At 36.0% G+C, this 12,319-nt stretch overlaps 1 pseudogene; it reads right to left on the reverse strand.

Moving 5' to 3' along the window:
* Positions 1-12,319, reverse strand: part of LOC149570197 (glucan endo-1,3-beta-glucosidase-like) — a 91,884-nt pseudogene that overhangs the window by 77,827 nt on the left and 1,738 nt on the right.

Consider the following 12,319-nt stretch of genomic DNA (forward strand, 5'->3'; position numbering starts at 1 on the left):
CGGAGCTCATCCGCGGTGGGTGGTGGAGGTGTGGGTGGGGGTGGAGGTGGAGGTGGAGGTGGACATGGAGATGGAGGTGGCAGAGGTGGGGGTATGGGAGGGGGAGGGGGTGGTAGTGGGTCCATCAAATATAATCTGCATATATATTTAAAAAACATAAAACATAAAACACATCAAAAATACATCACCACATAATACATGTATGACAAAATTACTATTTAATAAAATTTAAATCTAAAATTTATCAACTACATCTATATAAATACGCATATCTTTATTAAAATTATATAAATTAAATTATAAATAAAGTTAAACACTTAAGTCAAATTAAACATTAAATACTAAATTTTTAAGTATTAACTCATTATGGATTATACATGTTCATGTCTCAGGATGAAACAAAGTTAAGATTATGATAAGGTTATGGTTTACAATTTTGTTATGTTAATAGTTTTCATGATGGCTAAGCTTAAGATTATTATAATGATTGTGATCCTTTAATGTTAGGGAACTTACGTAGGATTATGGTTTTAGTTACAATTATATTTACCTGTATCGGATATTTATTATGGTCCTAACATGAGAGTTAAGGTTACAATTATCTAATGAAAGCTTAGAGATAGAATTATGAATTGATTAAAAAATATTTATGATTATAGTTTGAATCCTAACTATTATCCGCTTTTTAACATAAGTAGTTTTCTATCAACAATGACACATCCAACATGAAAAAACATTACATACCAAGGACAAAGGAAAAGACAATTATGCTATATATAGAAAGGATAGAACAAACTTCAAAATTCTTAAAAAGAATCTAAAATCTATCACATGACATTATTGTTGTAAAGTAGGTCATATGAAATTCTACAAAAAGCTGTTGGCTGATCAAAAATTGTTCTTAGAAAGGTGTCAAAAATGCTCAAGTACAAATCTCAACACTTAAAATAGGCATCCCCATTAACTAAGTCACCTAGGGATGAGGGGAATTTTGGGGCTTTTGGGAATGAGGGGACAATTTTACTATATAGAAAGGATACAGAAAAATTCATGATTCTTCAAAGAATCAAAATCTAAAACTTAACTCATGCATTATTGTTGTAAACCTGGTCATATGAAGTTCTACAAAAAGTAGTTGGCTAATAAAAAATATTCTCTAGAAAGGTGTCGAAAACACGCATGTCATAGAGCACATGCTAACAATTTCTCCATTGTTGATCAAATGATAGAATTATCAGCAGAAGTTTAGATTACATTGCACACAAACAAGATGTTACAAGAAAACTGGGACAAGATAATGGCACTAATTCTAAAGGTATGTTCTGACTTCTTGTCACATTTTGGAATAACCATGTAAAATTCACCTTTGGCATTTACATTAGAAAGGGGGAAAAGATGTAAAGGTGAAAATATAAGAAGTTGCATATAATGTGTAAATTATATTGAGTATATATGTATGGGGAAGCACCATCATATTATGTACATATACAGGTATTAAGATAAACATCTCTTACAAAAGCAATTTAAGAAGATCTCAAAAATAGAGTATGGCACCAAGTTGAAAACCTTCTTGCAAACTATAAGTGTAGATCATGTTAGGTAATGAACTAATTTACATGTGAACCCTATCCCTAACCATGTATAATAATCCTAATTCTAATCATAATCCATAATTCATTACCTTATGAAGCTTTGGCTATCCATTTTATTGCCAAAGTAATCCCTTGGCTATCCACGAAATGGTCCTAATAGATTTATATGGAAGACCAAATTGATTTAAATAAAATGAGCAGGAAGAAGACAAACTTACACCCAATATTCAAGGAGAGAATATTTTAACATGTACTTGAATTCTACCAACCAAAGTGAGATAATTAGAGTTCTAGTTGTTGAGTTTTCCAAAGATTTTCTTGTTGATATAAAGACACATTTCATTTATATGTTAGGGTTTACTACAGATGGAATCCCTAGGTACCTAACCACTTAATTATGAAATCTCCATCCAATACCATATTTACTACACAAGGTAGGGGACTCAATATTTAAACCCAATAAGATAGATGTAGAGACATAAATCTTACTACCTGATACAAAGAAAAGAGGTCCAATTTGATCATTAAATGACTCGTGTTGCACTCTTCTAGCTTAAAAAGAATACAAATATATTATCAACAAACTATGTACATTAGATACTTATTAATTATTTGGAGAGTAGATCCTCTAACTTTTAGAGACAACTGGTTATCTCTAAGGAGATAATGTAATGAGTCAATGTTCAACAATAAAAAATAAAGAGGATACAAGAGGACACCCTTTCATAATTGATCTAGAGAGTCCTAAACATTATGATCTAACCCCATTAATTTCTTTACTAAAACCTTGACACCAATCATAAGACAGGACACCATTTGACATTTAATATTGGATGGAGGGCTTGCAACATCATCATAGTGAAACTCCATTCCACCCTTTTGTAGACATTTTCATAATCAATTACTTGAGCATGCCTAAACTCTATCCTAGAAATGTTTCTCAATCCAAATTCCTCCAATAGGTTATCAAGTTCTCCAATAAGCATAAATATCCTTAACAAAAAACTTTTGTGTAGGGTTAATGATCTTGGGTAGGATATCTTCTAGTCTAGAGGCTAAGACCTTGGCAATAATTATTTTGTATGATACGCATTTAGGAGTGTCCTATCTCTAATTTTTAATGAGATTCTTATCTCCCCTTGGAGATCAATTGATTACTTGACCTAGGGATTTTATGAGCCCTCTGTTGATCACTTGATCAATTTTATGAGCCCTCCATTGATTACTTGACGTAGGGATTTCTCATTACTAATTTTTTGGATGGAGGAGTTGATTTATGATAGAAATGGTTTTATCACTTGGAATAATGCATCTTCATTCTAGGAATGATGGTTCTCATTTTATCCCTATCTTCTAAATCATTTTGAACTATCATCGTTTTCTAACCAAAAAAATTGATAGTAAAATTAGGAAAAAGATCTTACTATATATATCACTAGGGGGTGGGTATTTCTTTTTATAGAATAAGGCAATATTTTGTTATGTGGCCTTCCATTATACAAAGGTAATAAAAATTTAGACTACCCATCCAAGGGTCTAGTCTGGGCTTGTACTCGCACTAATGTGGACACCTCCACCTCTTGATGGTCAGGGAGGGTTACTTAATTAGATGCCTGATTCATTCAAGTCTCTTCTAATTTTTTTATGATGTATTATTTTGAGACCTTGATATCAATGTTTAATTAGTTTTAGGATTAGGGTTCAATTTGGTTTGTACTATTTGATTAGGTTTACATGCTTAGGTTTCAATTAGGACAAGAGTTAATAAATTGAATTAAGTTTTAAAGTGCTAAATTTGGTTTTAGATATAGAATTATAGTTAGAGCTTTTAGATTAAAAACCAACATTAATTCAAAAAAGTTAGGTTTGAATTTTGTTTTAAAGTGTTCAATATATAATTGAGTTCTAGTTTAGGGGGATTTGGTTTAGTCTTAAGGTCAACGTTTAACTTGGTTCAATCTTCTAGGGTAATGGTTCAATTTGGTTAATGGTTGGGGAAAGGATTTTTAAGGTTAAATTCAAGGTTTCTACTCTTAAGTTGGGATATATAATTAGGTTTATGATCATGGTTTAATTCAATTTGGTTTATAAGTATAATATTAATTAGTTAAGGGCCAGGGTTACCTTTCAATCTTAGGGTTTGACATTTATAAAATTAGTACTCAAGGTAAGATAGGAAAGTTATTTAATTATTTATATATTACCTGGTCTAGGTTTTAGCAAATTAAGATTACTTAGGTTAAGATGATAGTAAGGGTTATTATTAGAGTTAACTTCAATACAAATTGACATCATAGAACTAATCCTAAATGATGCCCAGCCAAGGGATCCAAAGAACTAATTAAAAGTTTTACCAAGCAAGCAATAACATACACACAATAATTTACATTTATAAAAAACATAAGAGATTGCATTCCTTAATGAGCACATTTACATTTCATTTTTAAATAATTATAAACTACTAAAAGTAAAATAAATAAAGTGTCCACATGAAAGTTCATATAAACTACTTCAGTTCAATCCATTTAAATAATTTATATACATTTGTTCCGAATGCCACTTGTCAAATTAATTCGGAATGCACAATCATCCACTGTACATGTCACAGGGTATGAAAGGCTAAAAGAATATACATTTATAAAATAGTTTACATCATCCATTTTCGATCCATGAAACAAAGTACAATACAATTTAAGTAAAATTATTTTAAATACTATAAGTTTTTTTTTTGGATCCCTTGGCCGGCTGTTATGTGATTAAGTATTTTATAATATGTTTAGGATTTTATTTATATGGTTAGCTTGAGATTATAGTTTAAAAAATAAATTTAGGTCAAGGTTATAGTTAAAACAAGGTCGAGGTTATATGGTTTTAGGTCGAGGTTAAATAGTTAAAACAAGGTCGAGGTTATATGGTTTTAGGTCGAGGTTATAGTTAAAACAAGGTCGAGGTTATATGGTTTTAGGTTGAGGTTATATTTATTTGTAAAATTACATGTTTAAACAATAAATTTACATCTAATCTAATCATTCAACATTGTAATAAATACATAAATTAAATACATTTCAAAACATCTAAAATAATAATTTTTTAAATAAACATTTACGAAACTATATTTTAATTAACAAATACAAAAATTTAAACATTTAAGTTCATTAACAATGTAAATTTACAATTTTATGTACATATGAAAATTGAAAAAATAATAAATTAACATACATATTAAATTGAAAATTGAAAAAAATAAAGTAAAATAGTATAAAACATATTAAAATGCATGTGTATCAAAAACTAGTAGCAAGGGGGTAGTCGGCAGGGCTGAGAAACGGGCTCCCATATGCATCTCTAATCGGGCTCCCATTTTTGAGGTCATGAAAATGACCTCTAAAACACCAAAAAATCGCTATATAAAAGTTTTACAAATCGGGTACCCGATTTTTAAGAAATTGGGTACTCAATTTTTAAGAAATCAAGTACCCAATTCTTAAAAAGGTAGGCACACGATAGTTAAGTGGCTCGGGAACCTGATCCATTTTAAATATCGGGTACCCAATTTTTAAACTTTGGCTCGGGTGCCTGAAGCATAATTTTAGAAATGGGTACCCCATTTTTAAAAAATCGGGTACCTATTTCTGAGAAGTACAATTTCGCGGATTTGACTTCCGTGAAATTGCTACCCAAATTCTTGCAGTCACCCTTTTATTAGAACTCATATCACATTCAACCACCAGTTCATATTGACGTGGAACGAAGCTTTGAACGGAGGGAAGAAATTTGAAATTAAAGCGCAGAATACAAAAATCTTAAAAGTGTGGGATGTTATACATTGCTGAGGGTGAAGGATATACAACAAGGTTTCATATTAGTGAAGATTGCAGTATCACATAAAAGTCTGTATTGGAGGTATAAAAATGCAATTAACAATCAACAATCCACTCAAGGGATCTACCACGTGGATAGTATGAAGGTACAGAGCATCAGACCATGTAAGCACGTGAAGCTCAATCATTCTTTGTTGTTTGTATTTACACTCAAGGCAATAACTAAAATCCATTTTTATTGTTTCAACTTTATCGATAAGAGAAAATATTACAGTTGATTGAATTATCAATAAGAGAAGAATATCAAATTGATATACAATAAAGAGAGCCTCCCAATTATAATTTATACCACATAAGAGTTATATATATACTTAAAAGATTAGAATCTTATTACAAAATCCATATAACCTCAAGTATAAAATGAATATTTGAAGTCTCTAAATTGAAACTAAGAGCAACTTGAGATCTAGTCTAAAAGGGGACATTACAAGTGGTATCAGAGCCTAATCCTACCATCCTGAAAATATACTAAATGACAAGAGGAGCAAAGATGAGTGAGCAATTATCTAATGAAATTAGAAATGTTATGGAACAAACAAACCAAACCTTAGCAGAACAAATAGAAAGATCAAACCAAGCATTGCAAAACATGAAAAATTCCATAAACAATCTAAGAAACAACAATGCTAGTGGAAGAGACGTAAGTTCGAACCACTCAAAAAATAATAGAACTTCATCATGTCGAGTGCCCAAACCCCCTTTCTTACCTCAGAAGGACCCCTCGATGGAAGGAGAGGGATGAACAACCAATAATGCCATTGAGAATGCAAGAGCTTATGCCAGTCTTGAACCAAAAATCAGAGAGCTAGTAACATTTAGAGAATTCTATGAAGCCAACAGGCAAGAAACTCCCAAGAGAGGAAGAAGACCGCAAAATCAAGATCTTAAAAGCAAAGAAAATAAAGTAACACTTCGAAATTTTGATGGGTTGGCAAAGGCCACTGCACGCGCTTGGCTACAAAAATTGAACACTTATCTTACCCTTAGCTCGATGACAGAAGAGGATGCACTTCAATTTGCGATCCTTCACTTAGAAGGCATAGCACATGATTGGTGGCATCATGGCCTTGTTACTCAAGGACAACAAATTATTACTTCTTATGAAGAATTCTCTCAAAAACTCATTAAAAGGTTTGATAGAAAGCACCCTCAAGAAGACTTTAGAAAGATGACTCAAATCAAGCAACTAGGATCAATTGAAGGTTATATAACCGAATTCCAAAAACTCTCAGTCAAAGTTACAGGAGTAGATTATGACAGACTCACTTACTTGTTCATGGAAGGATTAAGAGATTCACTAAGAGGGTTGGTTAGTGCTCTTAAACCAACATCTTTGGATGATGTCATTGAAACAGATTTGAGATTAGAAATTTCATCATCAAGTTGTAGACCTTCAAAAAACCATAGCAAACCATTCCACGATATGAGTGAAAATCACAACAAGAATTCCCAAAAAGAAAATTTTTTCACTGTGGCAAGGACTTTGAAAAGGGTCACCTATGCCAAGATGAGAAAGCTCAAAAACAATGAGAAGACTTAAGAAGGACAAAATTATGCTTCAAATGTGAGGAATCATGGGAACCAGGACATAAATGCGGAGAGAAAAGTCAAGTTCATTGAATAGAGGAAATATTTGACCCAGAATTAGAAGGGACAACACCGAAGAAGATGAGATATGATCAAGGGAACAGATGGAGCTTTGAGGAAGTTCAGCCATAGTTAAAATATGAAATTATAAATTTTCTTAATTATAGTAATCATTAAAATGTAAAGTTGATTATTTGAAAAATAATTTAGGGATTTCAAGTAGCTTTCCTATGGAGTCTACAATCAAGGAAGGTCTATAAGACACCTTATTGTAGTACTAGTTAAGGGAAAGACTATATAGAAACCCTACTGTATATAACTTTCCTATGGGGTTTGCAATTAAGGGAGGTATGTCAAGACACCTCATTGTAGTATAAGTTAAGGGAAAGGCCATATTTAACTTTCATATGGGGTCTGCAATTAAGGGAGGTCTGTTAAGACACCTTATTGTAGTATTGGTTAAGGGAAAGGCCATATTTAACTTTCCTATGGAGTCTGCAATTAAGGAAGGTCTGTTAAGACACCTTATTGCAGTACTAGTTAAGGGAAAGACTATAAGGGCATCTATCCTTCCTATGGAGTCTGCAATCAAGGGAGAGCGGTTAGAACACCCTATTGTAGTCCTAGTTAAGGGAAAGATAATAATGGTTCCTTTTTACAAGAACCTTTCTAGCCAAACAAGCAATCCACTAAGTAGACCACCTCATGTGGATGCCTAACACCTACCACCAGGGCCAAGAGGGCCAAAGTTTCGCTCTTGGGCTTAGCATGGAATTGGCTTGGATTAACTTAATATCATTCAAATTTCTTTGAAGTTTATATAGATGCATGTACTGATGCTTATTTTGTGGTTGCAGGGTTTATAAGCCTAACGAAGAAGTATAGTCATTATGCATTTTAGGATCTAATCAAGGTTATGTATGATGTGTCTACACCGTGTCTACTTCGTTTCTTCATGCATCAATGTGTATGCTTCGTGTTTTCTTTGTGTCTTCATACATTCATATGTATACTTTGCATTCAAATGCATACTACATGTGTGGCTCTTTATAGATAGAATGAAGTAATCTTATAAGTAAAAATTTGAATAGGATGTAGTAGTCAATTTTTCTATATAAGGTGAACCAATATGAAAATGATTATTGCTTGAGGACAAGAAAATTAAAGAGGGGTGGACTTGTCATGAGCCCAAATTTAAGGATATATGAATATTTGAATAACATATTAGACAATGATAATAATTAAGAATAATAATAAATATTATAATTACATTATGAAACTAAAGAAGATTATAATGTATTCACATTTGAATATATATGATATTTTTTTTTGATGAATAGTCCCTTTCAATTAATAAAATTTACTAAGATTACAATTCACAAAAAAGGGCTGGGGGATACAGGATCACCTCGCGAATGAGTTCAATCGGCCAAAGCCGGAGCAAACAACATGGCTGCAGCTAGCAACTATAAACTATTCATCAAAAAAAAAAAACAATCCTCATGGTGCCAAGGCAGTACCAGCAGAGGGAGGAGGATCATCTTTATTTGGAAATCCCCACGCATCAGTGGGATTGTAAGGCGAACTAGGAATAGTCCAGCCGTCAGCAGCATCTGCAGGATCTGGGGTAGTTGTAGTCTCCGCATCCTTCTTGTCTGGCCGTGGAGGAGAAATTGCCAAGGCCAGTTGGGGAAACTTGCCAAGGTGCACTCATCTAGGGGGAGGAGCTGGAGACCAGCTAGAAGCCCGCCCAGGGGGGGAGCCGAGGACTAGCCAGCACCACCACGTGGTGGGGAAGCAGAGCGGTGCCTCCAACTGCCATGACCATCGCTGGGAGAGTGATGGTGGGGAACCTGGGATCGCGGCATGTGAGAATGGCGGCCAGAGGATTGGCATCTAGAACGGCGACCGCGGGACGAGGAAGCATCAGCTGAGGCCTCTAGAGGCACTCTGGCAATGGTACAAGGAGCATTGCCCCAGTGATTTAACAATTCTTGCAAGTGGGCAACCTCCAGTGCAACTTTATTAGCTTGCACCTGTATCTGCATAATGACATTGTTACAAATGCATGCCTTAGTGTACATTGCAATGTTAACATCCAAAAAACTGTGAGTGAATAAAACTGCATTCCTATCTATCCATAGAGAAAACAAAATTTCCATCCTGAAGGTATGCCAAATCTGGGAAAACTTTTGAGGAAATTTGGGGGAATCACCCAGAAGGATCATGTGCCATGAAAAAGGTTCGGGCCTGAAGGCTTGAAAAAATCATGGATCCAGTGCCAATAATTCTAAGCACGTTTGCAAAACCAAAAAATATGCAAAAAGGACTCAGGTTGGCCATAGAAGGGGCATCTGGGGTCAGGAACCCCAATGTGCTTGAGCCGAGGCCCTAGGCGAAGACCTTGGAAAGCAAGGCACCAAGCAAAGTGAGCAATCTTAGGTTCTATAATGGCACTCCAAATGGTGTCGAACCGTTTTCTCTATTGAGAAAGTGAAGAATGCAAATGCCACCATTGATTAAGCATGTCTACCATCGAAAAGTGGAGCAAAAGCCATCTATATCCCATATTGGGCTTGTAATTGGTAAATGGAGTGGTAGGTAACCACTTCCAATCATACCACCAAGGTCGAACAAACTGAATCCCCACTTTATGAAGTAAGTGCATAGGGATGGAAGACAACAAAAGCTCATAAGTCTGACGATCAGCACGAACAAGCGGTATTGAACTTGCATGTCCTCCCAAGACCTAAAATTCATGGTGACTCTTGAAAAGATATCCTTAGTAGTGTGAATGCCTCATTTATAGAAACGCAGAGCACTAGCACCTTGAGTCTTGGCAAGAGGAATACCTTGGAAGGCAAATAGGGGAGACCACCAAATGTTTTGCTGATTTAAGGACAGCCCATTGCGGAACTCATTACCAACCCAACGAAGTCGAAGTTTAACAGCTTCCTAGGCTTTCCAGATGCTCTTTATAACGAAGGAGCCCTGTATGACCACTGGTTCTCGCATAGTGAGAAGAGTCTGGAAACCAATTCCCTTCCAGGCTGGTCTATTATTAGGGAAGCCTGAAGAGATGCAATGTCTGACAAGAATTTTCCAGGCTTCATCTCCAGAAATAGCTCTGATAATCCATTTAGCACAAAGGGCAAGGCCCTACTTCTAAGTGGAAAGCAGATCGAGACCCCCAGATTCCCTCGGGAGACAACAGAAATCCCAAGCAACTCTATGAAAACCATGATGGTCAGAACCAGAGGCCCAAAGAAAATCTCTGAGCAAATGTTCTAATTTGAGGTAGGAAGCTTTGGAGGGAGCCCAACAAGAAGAATAAAACACATGGGTGGTAGCCAAAATCTTAGAACAAATCTAGAATTTACCAGCAAGAGAAAGCAGCTTAGTGATCCAATAATCAAGCTTTTTGGTAATCTTTGTAAGCACAGCATTCCAAAGTTCCACAGGGGAAGCTTGGAAAGCAAAGGGAATGCCAAGAAAGCAGAAAATTTCTCCATGAGTAACCTGTTTCCATTGGAATTGGCTGAGCCAAGGCGGAGCTGGCAAAAAAGACTGTCGGTAACAAAGCGTTTTATGCCATTGAATGGTAGATCCAGAGGCTTGACAAAAAGTGTCAAGACAATCTAACACATTTTTGATGTTTTCTTCATCCTCAAGAAGAGTGAGAAAAGAATCATCAGCAAAATTACCATTGACTAACTGGGAGGAAGAATCAGGCAAGGAAATGCCATAGACCAGCCCAGAAGACACAGAATGAGCAAGTAAATAACCAAAGCCTTCGGCAGCAAGGACATAAAGCGCGGGAGCTAATGGACAACCTTTTCTGATGGAACGAAAAAGTCCAAAAGCTTCAGATTGCGAATTATTGATGGTGATGCAAGCATTAGCGTCACCAAAGAGCATCTCCACGGGCTGAAGGAAATTGGGTCCAAAACCCAGAGCCTGAAGCATAGCCAAAATGAAAGGCCATTCAATACGATCATAGGCTTTAGCAAAATCTATCTTTAAAAAGATAGCCTGCTGCTTGGACTTACAGGCCCATTCCATACCTTCCTAGATAGAAATGATGTTGTCAAGAATATACCTAGATTTGATGAAGCCAGTTTCTTCAGGCCGCACAATTAGAGGAAGCATATGGCAGATTTTGAGAGAGAGCACCTGAGCAATGATCTTATAAGACACATTGAGGAGGGTGATGGGCCTCCAGTTGCAGATGTCCTCACGATTGCCAGCTTTAGGTATGAACTTAATATTACCTTTATTTATGATCATTCCTAAGCTTTTAGAATGGTATGCTTCAAGATGGACTTTGTGCAGATCAGGACCAATTTGCTCCCAAAGATGTTTGTAAAATTCACAAGGAAATCCATCACACCCAGGGGATTTGTCATTCGCCATGGAGTAAGTTGCCTCTTTAAGGTCTCGGAGGGAAAGAAGTTGCTCACAGAAAGCGCGTTGCTCAACCACGAGGAAGTTTGGAGTAACAGAAATACACTTTTTGAGAGCCTCCTCCTGAGCAACCGAATGGCCCTGCGAAGCAAAAATGTTCTCATAGTGAAGAACAAAAGCTTGCAGGATGTCTGGCAGATTGGAAAGAACCTCAGTTCCCTGTTTTATCTTTTTAATCCCAATATTGGTATGACAGGCTCGTAGAGCCTGAAAGAACTCCTTCGAGGCTTTGTTGCCAACCTCCAACCAATGGAGACGGGCTTTGATTTGAGCTCCTCGGGCAGAATAGTTATCAGCAATTTGCTTTTCATGGTGAAGCTTGGCAAGCTGAAGTTGCAGATCCACATCAAAAGGGTTGAAGGTGAGCGCTTCAGAGGCTTTTTTGAGGGCAAGGGTGTTGGCTTCATAAGAACATTTTTTGAAAATTGCCAGCTGACGCCCGTAGATGCGCAAAAAATGAGTCGTTCTGGTAATGGCATCATTCCACCATTGAATCCAACCTCGATGGGAATGTGGATGTGGTTCCAAATTCCAGACATGTTGTATGTGGGAGATAGTGGAGGCATGCAATAGCACAGATGTGTTGAGGAAGAATTGAGACTTAACCACTTTGGGGACAACTGTTTGCCAAGAAATGCCAAAAAAAATGGGATAGTGGTCTGACAATGTCACATCTGTCAGGGAATGATAGGTAGATCACGATCTTCAGAGAAATAAAAAAAAGATTGCACTGAGATCATAGCACGATCAAGACGTTTCAATATGCGATCAGGACTGAATCGAAAATTAGACCAA

This window comes from Cupressus sempervirens, chromosome 3, assembly GCF_028749045.1.
Source record: "Cupressus sempervirens isolate cs-2001-9-10 chromosome 3, ASM2874904v1, whole genome shotgun sequence".
Lineage (NCBI taxonomy): Eukaryota > Viridiplantae > Streptophyta > Pinopsida > Cupressales > Cupressaceae > Cupressus > Cupressus sempervirens.